The sequence below is a fragment of the Anser anser genome, assembly GCF_964211835.1.
Source record: "Anser anser genome assembly, chromosome: 3".
In the NCBI taxonomy this organism is placed as follows: domain Eukaryota; kingdom Metazoa; phylum Chordata; class Aves; order Anseriformes; family Anatidae; genus Anser; species Anser anser.
In genome coordinates, this window is record NC_139722.1 from 87,698,516 (window position 1) to 87,711,395 (window position 12,880).

The following is a 12,880-nucleotide window of genomic DNA, read 5'->3' on the forward strand; positions in this document are numbered from 1 at the left end:
CCAGCCTGTGACTGGATGTCATCATAGCAATACTAGACAAAAACACGTTGTTCTTTCTTCATGAAATACATCACGAAACGAATAGAGGTTAAGCAGCTGTATTCAAGACAAGTGTTTTCCCATTTCAATCTTCATGCTCAGGTTGCACTGGTTTCCATGGGCCAGCAAAGGCAAATGTCAACTCACATCTGCTTTGTGTGTGTGCACACTGAGTCCATCTCCCAGAACTTTATAAAAACCCTAAATTCAGATCAAGTGATTTAAAAAAAAAATTAAAAAAGGACCAGGAATCTCAGGGAGAATTCAGGACAGTCACGTTTCTTGGAAAACCAGCAGCTGTCAGGCCACCCTGCTACGTAACAAGGAGGGGAAGCAAGTAGGCTGCCCTAGCAGAGCTGAGGAGGAATACATTCGTGCTGCTCAAGTGCACCATTACATTCCTCATGAAACCAATACTTAAACTCATTGGCTTCAGCAGGAGACAGTTCAGGGCGGCTGAAATAAACAACAGTAATATAACAATAAGGAACAAAACTCATCAGAAACAACCACTGCCGGAGAGAGGAGAGGGGGATCAGTCCAGGATCTGGGGATCAGCTCTCGGTTCCAGCATAGCCATGGCACAGTGCTACTAAAAGCAAATTCACAACCACAAACTCCAACTAGTTTCACATCTGATCCAGGACGTTTTTGTGAGTGGCAGGTACTGGGTGTAGGTCTAACTGTAGGAAATGGGTTCAGATCACCCAGACAGAGCAACCCAGGCAATTGGGAGGTTACATTTTACCTGAGAAAAGGCGAGGACTTCGCCACGGGAAGAGAATAGTTAACATTTGTCTTCACTGCGTCTTTAGCTCAGCCAAATTTCACATAGACCTCCCGTTCACCCACACAAAGAATTCGAGCTGGGATAACAGGGAAGGTGGACTTGGCTGTTTCATGGGTGAAGAAAAGGTCTGGATTCTCAATGGTGCCATTATTTCGGTATGCAGCACAACACAGATGCACTGACTCAGGTTTCAACAACTCTGCTGTTTACTGCTCCGCATTTTTGCAACTGACTTTTTTTTTTGTGTTCCAGTCACTTGTACTCAGACCAGGCCAACTCACTGAACTGCCAGGTGAAAACAAGCTTAGTGCTGAGCCCCAGAGCATTTAGGAAGACTGCAGTCAATGCTTTGATAGTCCTCCCTCGGGGCTTTTTGCCAGCTTTTCAGACAGCTCCAGTAACCAAAAAATTCCTTGTTAGTGTTGCCCTGTCCTGCAATACTTAGAACAAATCTGGCTCCCACTTGAAAGGGCTACGCTAGAGATAACTAAATCAAATGAGTCTATCAATGCCCTCCACTCTTTATCCATGTTGAAAGGCTAAGGATACTCATTGGTCTGTGCAGTAAACTTGGAAAGCTCGGGATTCTGAGGCATTTCAACTGCAACCATGCAGAGTACACACAGGGGACTTATTAGAGGTGCATAAATCAACTGCAGAGATATATCAGAGTGGCTGAGGGCTAGCAGAGGAAAATACACTTCTAACGTGTAGGAAGACCCTCCAGCTAGGGAAGAAGAGAGCACAGGGACTCTGACAGGGAAAGAGGCGGTGGGTTTTGCTCTGCTTGTACACACGGTGCGCCAGGGTTAGGATGGTAAGAGCTCCACGTGGTGTTAGAGAGGCTCACTCACATCGGCAGCAGGGAACATCAGAGAGCTCTGGACACACCAGGGATGTTTAAACACTAACTCCTTGCTGCCTGTTAAATCAAATAACAGATTTGGGATGTAGCATTTTCAGTGACAGATCACATTTTGTTGGCAAAGACAGTTCTACAAGCATAAAACATATTTCCCCCATCTCCCTTCTCCCAACCTGAGCTCTGATTACAGCACTTGTGCAGAAGCAGGCTTTCAATCCTACCATAGTAATAAATGGGATTAAATGTAACTGTTATCTGTTATTTCTAACACAGAAAACTTCCACTTTTTGAGTTAGTCTTTACTCATGCTAATTGAAGTGAAGATGTGGTGAGACACCTTGTTCCCAGTAATAAAGAAACATTTAAGACAATTTTGACTTCACAAAGCAAGTATGATTTGCAATAATCTGCAGAACAATATAAAACTCCACGTTTCTTTTATGCTTTGTGTTCTGTGAAAAAACTTCCAACCTGCAGCTTGAAAATTTAATTCTACTGTACATCTTATTTTCAATTATACTTTCTTCTTTCTGTAGAGAAAAATCATAAATCGTGAAGCTATTCATCCTTTGTGGCTCAGGAAATTTGAGTAGCTCAGTTCAGCTAGAAAAAAGTGCCACCTGAGATTAAACAGACTTCACAAAAATTACTCTTTCCAGTGAAAAATGAGATTCATTCACGAATCTCATTGCAGCAAACCCCCTTTTCCTTCCCTTCATTCACATGTATGGCTGCCAGGACACAGCATCATGCTGCAGCTTGCTCCGAGACAGAACTACGTTCATCTTTCTGGCAGAAGTGAGGAAGAACTGTACCTACGCCCCAGAACAATATGTCTGGAGGGGAAGCTTTCTGGGCAGCCCTTTCAAGCGGTACAGGAGCAGAAGGGAAGGGTTTTCCATCACCTTTCTCCAAACGTGTATTGTTTCTCTTAGGTACCTAACATCCTGCTGAGCTTGCATCAGCACGTGTGCCGTGGTGAGCACAGGGCAGATCCGCCAACGAGCTTTGGTCAGAAACATTGCAGAAAGTGTTTAATACTATTAAACAGGGAGGAATTCCCTGAAAGGAGAGAAAAATCAGTTTTAGACAAATGTATAAATTAAGAAGGTTCCCCAGAGAATTACAAAGCAAATTCTCCAGTGAGGTTAAACTGGGACTGAGATCTTATAGTAAAAAGTCTGAATCCTGCTGGCATTATGACTAAGATGCTTAACATCTGTGCACACAGAGCTGCAGCGCGCTGACAGCATCACCCTCTGCTTTTTAAGTAAAAGGCACTAATTTCCTTGAAGCCATCAGCAGAGCCAGAATTCAAATCATTTGGCTGATAATGTAAAGTGCATGAACACTTCTTCAAACACCTTGTCTTCTGAGAGCCAGAGAGATTCCTTCCGTATCTTCAGAAGTTAGAGAGTGAATAAAGACGGATATTTAGACCTGCTGTGTTTAGATGCAGACACATTAAGCTACAGGAACTCCTCAGCGGTGCAGAGAGATTAGAAGGAACAGTCCCTAGGGGCTGAGGAAATGAGCCACAGTGATTTAATGAGACCATGCTGTAGAGTCTCTCCAAATTTAGCTACCTGATGCCACAGCATCACAGACGGGTTGATACTGGAAGGGACCTCTGGCGGTCACCTGGTCCAACCCCTGCTCGAGCAGGGCCACCTAGAGCTGGTCGAGTCATTCTGCTTTCACCACAACGACATCCACCCGCTGGACTACAGCCTTTTTCCTTCCCCTCCCAGCTGTAAATATTACGTTCACCACCAGCTTGCTCTCCATTCTTCTTGAGGTCAAACCAGTATGGGCATCACCCTGGGAAACCCACTGCCCTCCCCAGGAAGGGCTTTTCCTCAGTGCTGCCCCGCTCCCAGGGGAGCAGAAGAGCCATCCGTCCCTCAGCTCCCTCTAGAAAGTACTCGCAGAGGCAGGAAGAGGGGGAGGCCATGCAAGGCAGCCATTATCGCCCACCTCCTGCTGTTTTAAGCAGGATTTTCTGTGATTTTGTGTGTTTGCTCCCTGCTTCAGTGCATGGTGGGGGGGATCTGCTGGCCCAGAACGATCTGTCACAGGGCTTCCTGCTGCCGATCTGAGCCAGCAAGCCACGCCTGCCCTCCCGAGACGTTTCTGCTTTCGGAGCTAATAGGAACCACGTGCACCCCTGGCCCTCCCTGAAGACCCCAGGCCACCACAGACAGAGCGCCGGGGGAAAATCTCCACTTGACTTCAGGAGCGGGGTGCTTGCCCACCTGCAGGAGCGGGTGGGTTTGGGATGCTTCGCAAGCAAGGGGGCACCCCTAAACCAACAGGACCATAATCAGTGGGCACAACCCACCGGGGAAACGCAGCCCCCACCACCTTCCAAAGGTTTTGGTCCTTGTAGAGGTCTGGAGGGCACCGCCGCATCTCCCATACTGGAAGCTTGCAGATTAAGACACGGGCAATAAGCAGCGCCCTGCCTGCCCACTGATTTTCAGCACAGAAGTCAGGGTTTACTTTAGTGGTGGTGCATTAAAGCACCTAAGCCATCTCCCCACTATTTTAAGAAGAAACTCCTTGCAAAGTACTGCCATCTGTTTTCCTGTGTTCCCAAATATCCCCACAGTAATGGTAAATGCATGGCATTTCTTTAGGCAAACTTTGTAGGCAGGATTAAAGAGGGTAAAAGACAAGTGTCTGCAAATATGGTGTTCTATAAATCCCTAATGTGACCATTACGTTTTCCCACATATTCATTTACCACAAACTGAAAATTAAATTTTATATGTAAAACACATATCACAATTTATGTCTATCCAAATCTTGACAGGGGAAACAGAACAACACTTCAAAAATAACTAGAATGCCTTTTTTCTCTGCCTTTTTGTTTTCAGTATTATTTTTTTTTCTTTGCTCTCTCCTCCTTGAAACCTTAACTCCCAAGTCATTTTGAATTCGTTCTTACAAAAGCTCTCAAGCACAACAAAATAGCAAATCAAAGAGAATCGCCACATCCCCAAGATGGTGCAAAAACCACACCACCCTCTTTCAATTCTGCACTTGCTGTTGTCAGGTTTAGCCATACAGCCCCAGGAGCCGCTATCAGAGAGTTTCTTTGCCAGTAGCTTGCAAGGCACGATGAGGCCACTAATTTTATCCAGGAACAAACTAAAATGTGGGGTTGACCTTCACACTTAACTAAAGCTCTATTCAAAGCTCAAAGACTTTGGTGAATATCTGCACATTTCCAGGACTCTCCCAGACATGCAAAAGGCTGTCCAGGAGACAAAAGGAGCTTGGTCTCTGCCTCCATGACCCCTAGACTTATTACTACTCCTCTTGTTTTTAATGAAACATTGAAGGTCCACATTGCTGTCAGCTGTTTGCAGCTTGTTTTTTTGTTCGTTTGTTTTTTGCTTGTTTTCTTGTTTAGCTGGTAATACAGTTAATAAGAAGCAGGAACAGCCCCCATCCTGCTTCAGAAGCACATCTTGGAAATTAGACAGCTCTGCTAAAGACACCACGGATCAAGATTATGAGATGCATATGAAGAGTCATAAGACAAACTGTTCTTAATATGCCATAAAAGCACTGTTTATCCGCGTGCACGCACTGAAGCATCTGATGTTGCACTTCCCCATTTACAGGGAAAGCCAGCTCCGCGCAGGGAGACCACACACTGTGTCACATTTAGCACCTGTTAGGAAAGCTTCAGCATGACTTTAATTATCTCCGAGCTTGGTAAATCCCTTTCTGCCTCCTTGCTGGAGGGGTTTACACCAATTACCGTGATATATCATGTAAATCATACAAACCTGTAGAAAGCTGCAGTTTGCATCCCAGTTAGCAAATTCCTCTCTTTTTCACTTTCTGGTTGCAGCACTGGCCATGACAGAACATAAGACACAACTGCACAGATTGCGTAGTTCTTAGAATTTCACCCCCGTATTGCAGTCCATACTTGTTATCAGTTGCTTGCACTATCTATAGAGCTATCCTGCATCGACAGAGAAACCACGTGAGAGCAAACGGGAGATATGAGAGCAGTGATGCCAGGCTTCCCACCCTTTTAGCATTTTTATCTAAAGAGTAGACTTCTGGAAAAAACTTGTAATGTTAACTTGTTGTCTATGCCTACAGCCACATTACCTACATCTAAATATGCTCAGAAACATCAGGTTTCTCACCCAAAACCAAATGACTTCACTCATCTCAGGGTACCATCTGCTCAACCTATAAACAGAAGAGCCAAGCGTAGCACCAGCACAACGACGCAGCCATGCCCCTGGCCAAAGCTCTTGCTGGGGATGGCTGTAACCACGAAACCTACGTGCACATTTTGAGCTGTGGACATCACAGCAAGCCTGCCCTTTCCTTAGGGAAACAGCCGCGTGTTAAGGAGATGCTCCTAGGAAAGTTCTTTGGCAACCCAGCTTTCAGCTCCAGGGAAACACTCATGTCCCCGGACAAGCTTTTCATCTTTGGGCCTGAGTGCCAAAAACGAAGGAGCTAAGAAATAAGTAAATGGAAAATTAAAATCCCACGGCACTTCATTGTGGAAGCAACAAAACGTGGCACTCCTGGAACAACAGTTGTGCCCCAGGCACCTCAGCCACTGCTGCCCGACACCGCTGAGACCCATCGGCTCCCTGCCGTCCGGGTGGGAGGGCAGCTGGGGACCGCCGGGGGACAAGGAAGAAATCCTGGCACGCATCCGGGTTTCTCCTTTCTTTCCTTCTTTGATGTCTGCGCTGCTGTCTCTAAGACGGCTAATGAAAGCTCCAACAACTGAAACAACACACGGGGCTTCCTCAAAGCAGCCCTTTGTCAGAGGGAGCCCTGCAGCTGGCAGCTCAGTGGCCACCCAGCACCGGTTTCTGCCCCACATCCCCGTGTGGTTATCAGTGTATCGAGACTGACCTGCAGGCTGACAGCTGGCCTCTGGTTATAGGAAGAGTTGCCAGCATTTCTGTTTTTATTTAGTTGACAGACGTGCCTCTTTGCATATCAATACCAGGAAGGTGTTAAAGCCACTTTCATGAGGAAAAAACAATGGATTAATACAAAAAAAAATGTTTCAAAGTTAACAGTATTTAATCCTTTAGTATGATTTTCCTAAGTTCTTTGCTGAGTTGTCACTCTGGTAACATTGCAGTGGAAACATACTGTTTTCTTTCCTATGCCACATAATTTATTGCATTCCCCCATCCTTCAAGTTTGCAATCAGTTTAGAAGGTACGGCTTTTGTAACGTGCAAAACCCACGCTTTCACTGGCTAGCTTTATCGCAGGGCATTAATACGCTGTCACTTTGTATCCTTTCAGGACAGCGACAGAAACCCAGAAGACGATTCCAGTTCAGTTTATGACACCCTACTCACTATCACATCTAACAGTCCACTTAAAAATCAGCTGGCAAGTGCCTGCTGAACCTCAGGACACCTGGATCCCTCTCCCCCTTCCACCAGGATCAGATTTAGAGACTGGTTTGATGGCTTTGTTTTTTCAATTTTTAAACCTCGAGAGAGAAGGGAAGAACACGAAGGATAAGGAATGGAGAGCAGTTTGCACGGGGTGAGTGTCAACTATGGAAGAAACATCTTAAAAGGCTTATGCAATATTTGTCGAAGTAAAAGAGCAAAGGTAAACAATGTGTCTAAAAAGATTGTTTCAAAGGCTCACAGCACATAAAAGTTGTCATGAAGCACTTTGGATAAAGCAATATTCAGAAGGCTAGCGTTTCACATCGGAAGTTTTCAAATACATTCTGCAAAGTTTAGCAAAGATTTCTGTTTCTGCGTGTCTCTCTAAGGCTCTGTGATGCCAGCAATACCAAGAACTGCTCAGCCTGCTCCGAATATAAAAGGCACATCTTTTTGAAATCTGACTATGACAACTGGAAAAAAAGAAACTTGGTCAACTGGGCTGCTTTGTACCCAAGCTTCCACACCAGCTGTATTTTATCATAATTATGTTGGTTGAAATACCACCTGACTGGAAAGTTTCACAGGTCTCCAGTGAAAGAATTATTTATTGTTTTATTTTTAGCATTTAGGAAATACAGATGCTGAGTGGAGCCTTCGACAAAACCTAAGTCAAAGGAAGGCAACCTCAGCAGGCTTTGGATCAAATCTTCTAATGAAGCACACAACCTCCCATTACACAGGAGGTGTTTGGGCAGACTGAAGACAGAAGAAAAAAGACTGTAGGACACAGGGGTGGCTTTTGCTTCTCCCCAGTACTTTCTGCCTGCAGGCAATGATGCTCCAACTGGAAGACCCCATCCTTCCAACTAGGCATCAAGATGGAAGACCCAGGAGGTAAAAGCACGTTTAAGATATTAAGTCTTGCTATTTAGAAATACACTCATGTATTGCTGTTAACTTCCATATCTCAAAGGATGAAATCTTTCTGAAGAGCAACAATTGAAATCTTTTCCTGTCCTACGATTTCTCCTTTATTTTCCTGCTAAGACTACCAGTTAAAACACTCTAGCTTAAAAAGTGACAAATTCTAATTAATCAGCACTGCTACACAAGACAGGTAAGTTACACTAATAAAGAAATTGGATTAAGCAAATGAAATTGTTTCAAAAGACACAATCAAAGGCAACTCCAGAAAGAAAGTCATCCATGTTCAGCATTGAAAATTCATTGCCAAAACCCTTGGGAACTGAAGTTCTGAAGAAGTAAACATCTCTTCCAAGGACTTGATTTTGATGGTCACCTTCCCTTCTGGCCACAGGTTCCCAACTCGCAGGTCAACTCGCCTGGCTGCTGGGCCAAAAGAGCATTCAGCCATCCCTGCAGCACTGGCTCTAAAGCTCGCTGGTTTAAGATTTGTTTTTGACTTCTCCTTACCTGGAGTACCACTGAAAACACCGCCTGTTTTGGCAAGAAAACTAGAGGAGATTCAGTGTCATATTGGTGAGCAGACCAACAATTCGAGTCTTACCAGGAGCCGTTCACGTCTATTTACCTCCTGCTGGGCAGGAGGTGCAGACTGCCTTCTGATTGAGGAAACCATGGCAGTAAATCCCAAAAGAGAACAGCATCAAGCTCAGAGGACACCCACATAAGTTCCTGCCTCATGTCTTCCCTCAGCCTCTCGCTACTCATCTACATGCCTGGGGAGGAAGATGAGGAGGGAGACAGAAAGGTGATGGCTTCACACGCTAGCTGCACCGGGTGCTGAGAGGGGCAGGGGAAGGAGGCAGTCCCTGGCACTAGGAAGCATTTGGCCCCAGCTTCTGCACTCCAGGGATTGTTTAGCTTCTTCTTATTTTCTCTTCCCCTCCCACAGCTGAGACTTAACTATTCAGAGACTCTTATTCTAGCAGTTGACTACTGAAGAAGAAGATTCTAGAAGATAGCTTCAAGTCCATAGGTTAGTCTTGGGTCATCCTTTCTGCTCTGTATCTGTTGCACTCACTCTCAGTTTATTGATCAGTGAGTGAGTATTGACTTGAAGAAACCAAAGGAAATGAAAGATGCCACAGGTAGGTGGCAAGCCTCCTTCAGCATCTCCCTGCACCCCCTAATCCTTGCTTCCAAAATGCACCCCCAAAGTACAAACAAAACCCCACCTCTGGCTGCATAAGGCTCCCTCTCCCTCCCTCCCCTTCAGGGGCAGATTCCCTAGAAGCAGGTATGATGTTTTGGAGATGCTGATTACAACCGTCCTGCTAAGAGGCAATATTGATTTCTAGAGGTAGTTTGGTTTCTACTGACTCAGTGAACCCTCCAGAATTCACAAGCTCCCAGTTCCAAAGCAAGAACAACTAGTACGTTACTTTACAGCATCCTTCACCTTTTTTCTTTTTAATATGCTTGCCCCAAGTCAGGGGATTCCAACAGGAACAGGTGGCTCTGGTCATGATGAGCCTGCAGTCCCAAGCAGGGCTATCACACAGCATTTCCTCTGCAGTTTACAAGGAACATACTGTATTCAACAGATGTTTTTCCTGTCTTCCCTCTCAGAGGGAAGCCCAATTAAGTGCTGAGCTGTGGCAGCTCCCTTTCACAAGGTAGTTTTAACTCAGGTCTTGGAATTAGGTTTCTGCCTGCACAACCTTTCTTAAATTTTCAGTTCACATATTACAGATTTCAAAATGTTCAAAGTAATCATGTTGCTTACCATAGCTACAAAATGAAACAATTCGTATCCGTTATAATTCCCCTATTCCCTATTAAACTTACAGGTACACATATCTACACAAATATTTTATATGCATATGTACACAAACACAGAAACTGTGGTCTCCATTCAATTTCTACACGTGTAATTATGACTCGACATTCAAAATAAGAGAGGATGAAGTCCCGAAGCCACAGCATTCGTGTCAAAGTAAATCCAGTGCAACCCACAGAAAACAGGGTGTTGCAGTGCAGATGAATGCAATCATCTGGTTTGCCTTAATCTGATATCATTGTAGATACATGAAACATTCACTTCTGCTTCATATAAATAACAAAACCTCCTTCATTCAAATTCTTTATCTACTATAAGTTTAAAAATCACTTTTAAGTAACCCCTGAACAGTTTAAGAAAAACACAACAAAGCTTAGCTTGCATGTAAGGCTGCAAATTAATGAAGGAGATGCCAGCTGCTGGCCGTCAGCATTAACTCCTCCCACAGACACTCAGGCCATGGAGCTGGGCTCACTCTGGCCACAGTACTTCATGCAGGCCAGTCAGCAAGGGATTTAACCAGGTGTTCTGAAGAGATAGAGAGGAAAGCCAACAAAACATTGGTGGTTAAAATGTATCCCACAGAAACGTACTACAACAGTGTTCACAAGCTAAACTACTGGGAGTGACTTCAGAACTCCTGCCGCCAGTTTCTTCACAGGAAGAAGCTCTTCCCAAATGACAGAAGCTCATAGGTAACACATTTGAAATGCTTCTTTTTTACCTTGTATCTCTCTATACTTACTCAAGTTACAGAACATGATCGAAAGCATTTTTTGGAGTACGTGAAGAAATGGAAAAAACATTTTCATTTCACTTGTGACTGCCACATGCACAAGCCCTGAGGGGACAGAAGGGGCTGGGGCAGGCCCTCAGAAGAAGGCTCTGGGGCTTCCTCACAAGTCTGGCCACAAGCCCCAGGGATAGCAAAGCCCTGCATGGAGAGTCTCGTATTTAGCTAATTACAGGCTTAAAACTTAATATGCCTCCTTGTTAGGACTTGCCAAATCCTTTCCACGCTTGGTTAACTTTCCTACGGGCAGCTTCCAGATTTTCTCCTCTAACTGAACCCTGGCAGGTGCCAGGAGCAAACACACAACCTTGTGAAATACCAACCACTACAAAACCCATCAGGTGCACTGAAGGCTCTCAAATGAAAACAACAGGATAAAACCACTCAGCAAGGCATTTACTCACCCCCTTCTTCACCTCCAGCAGCCAGAGGCTCAGCCTGTCTTCCAGCAGACTCCTGCAGCAGCACTGCTCCTGAACGACCAACGTGCTTCCCCCAAAGGTAAGCAGCAGCCAGGCCCACCATCCTAACGCATTTCTAGAGCTCTCAGAGAAGTTTCGGCTCAATCACATGCACCCAGCCGCTGATCCTCCGCTAGAAGGGCCCACCTGAGCCCCAGCTGCAGGCACTCAGGGCCTGCCCTCCCCAGCGCTCAGCCAGGTGGGCCCATCCCTGCCCCAGGTGTGGGGGCTGATGGCCCAGAGCTGTGGGGAGACCCGGCTCAGCCCCGCCTGCCACCCTCTGCCCACAGCTCACCGGCTGGGGCTGCTTCCCACAGCAGTGCTCACAAATGTGCTCCTGTGGCTGAAAGAGCTTCCACGTATCCATCCACGGATGTACGTGGGCTTTCTGAAAATTCAAAACCAAGCTGGAATTGCAGCATAAGCACTTCCCAAGTTTTCATTTTCCCTTTCAGCTCTTCAGCTGCTGATGCAAAGAACAAGAGAGGCCTAGAAAGTGAAGCTTATTCTGCTGCTTACTGCTGCGAATGTTCTCCAACTGGCTAACACTTGGCTGAGTAGCCTACCAGTGACTGAACAAACACAGGACAGCGCTGGGAGTAACGCAGATGGTCCATTCAAGCCCTGCAATGGTCCCACTGTGAGAAATGAGCCCGACATGTTTTTCTTCGAACCATCCACGGTCTAATGGTGTTTTTATATGAATTCCTTGCCACACTTCAAAAATGTTGCTGTATAAGCATTCTGCTTTTTAAAAATTTATTTTGAAAAATATTTATTTCATTACTGCTTTAACACTTCATACATGATTTTATAGAAGACTGTACAAGCTGCCCTAGCATTCTGAAAACTACCAATCCTTAACCCAGAGCCACAGTCAGGAGCTCTACAAAGGACTTTCCATTCCTTCAGAAACAATCCTCTTCCAATATTAGAACAGACAAGAACATTTCTATCACCCGGGGACTGAAATTTCATCAGTCATGTTGATTTCCTTTATCCATGAACTAGAAACCTTAACATAATTTGGTAGGTTAAAGCATACATCTATATTCATGCCCATAACCCTACAATGTTTAGTTTACAATACTCCCAGCCAATATTGTGTAACTGTTTGTTGTTGTTGCTATTTTTAATTTTGTCATGTAGGCAATTCAAATCAGCTCAAAATTAATCACAACAAACAAGACAAATGAAGAGTGGATAGATGGTGTTTGCATGCGTGTAACTTGAGCAAGTAGCTTGCCCCCATCATGGGTCAGTAGCACAACCAAGCACAGGGCTCAGATTGTTCATATGCAAGTTCACATTGGACATTGCCTCTACAGATGCTTCTAGAATGACCAGCTGTTTATTTTAATGAAATGGAGTAAAATATTTCCTCGAAAAATACTGATGTTTCACATTTGTAGTTCTAGTGCTTCATTTACCAGTGTCACACACGCATGGGTTACACAAACACAGACAGGGCCAGAAAAGCTTACTTCCTTTTGTACTGTCAAGACAGTTCAATTTATTTCTTCTCCAAGGAACATGGGAGAATCTGTAAGAAGGAAAAGTGCTGGAAAATGAGAATATAACCTTACATACATTGTTAGTCCCAAGTTTGCACTGGATGAATGCTGCAATACAATTTTAACTGTCACATTACTGCAGGATTTTCTCTTTTGGAATAGTTGTAATACATCCATCATGACTACTGTGCCCACTGAAAGAGAACACCACAGAACCATGTTCCAAAGCCTCCAGTAAAAATCT

At 44.8% G+C, this 12,880-nt stretch overlaps 1 long non-coding RNA gene across 1 annotated transcript; it reads left to right on the top strand.

The window, feature by feature from the left end:
- The first annotated feature begins 1,759 nt into the window (after positions 1–1,759).
- LOC310897610 lies at positions 1,760–12,411 on the top strand. The gene is made up of 3 exons (XR_014582415.1): positions 1,760–10,563; positions 11,084–11,497; positions 11,578–12,411. It is a non-coding gene; the product is annotated as an uncharacterized lncRNA (long non-coding RNA).
- Positions 12,412–12,880: the final 469 nt, after the last annotated feature.